The sequence below is a fragment of the Cynara cardunculus genome (genome assembly GCF_001531365.2).
Source record: "Cynara cardunculus var. scolymus isolate 2C chromosome LG 11, CcrdV1, whole genome shotgun sequence".
Taxonomy (NCBI): domain Eukaryota; kingdom Viridiplantae; phylum Streptophyta; class Magnoliopsida; order Asterales; family Asteraceae; genus Cynara; species Cynara cardunculus.
Genome location: NC_037538.1, coordinates 20,262,174 through 20,262,658, shown reverse-complemented (window position 1 = coordinate 20,262,658; position 485 = coordinate 20,262,174).

Below are 485 nucleotides of genomic sequence, written 5' to 3'. Positions count from 1 at the left end.
TAACAATTATATAAGGTTTGGTTTTGATTTAAGAGCATCCATTGTTGAAATTTTTTTCTTGTGTTTTTACAACAACCTCCGTTAAAGAATAGAGGTTCTTGTATAGCTCAAGTTCTTATTAGAATTTAAGGGGTTGTTTGTTTCCTCTTAACGGTGACATTAATCGCTCAGATGTTGGTAGTGTTTGGCAAAAAAAAAATGTCTCTTAATGGTTACAATCCTCCTCTTAACCATTTTGCATCTAATGGGCTGCCTAATGGTTCAGAGGTTGTTTTTTCYAGAACTACCCTTCCCCCCATCGAGTTCACGTCGCCTTCACGTCGCCTTCTCCGGTCACCTCCACCGTCTCCGGTCACCTCCACCGTCTCCGGTCACCTTCACGTCGCCTTCTCCGGTCACCTCCACCAGTGATGCAACTAGAATCAACACCGATCGGCAAGGGCGCGACGTTGTTGTGACGACTTCCCCCCTCCCATCGCCGGTTC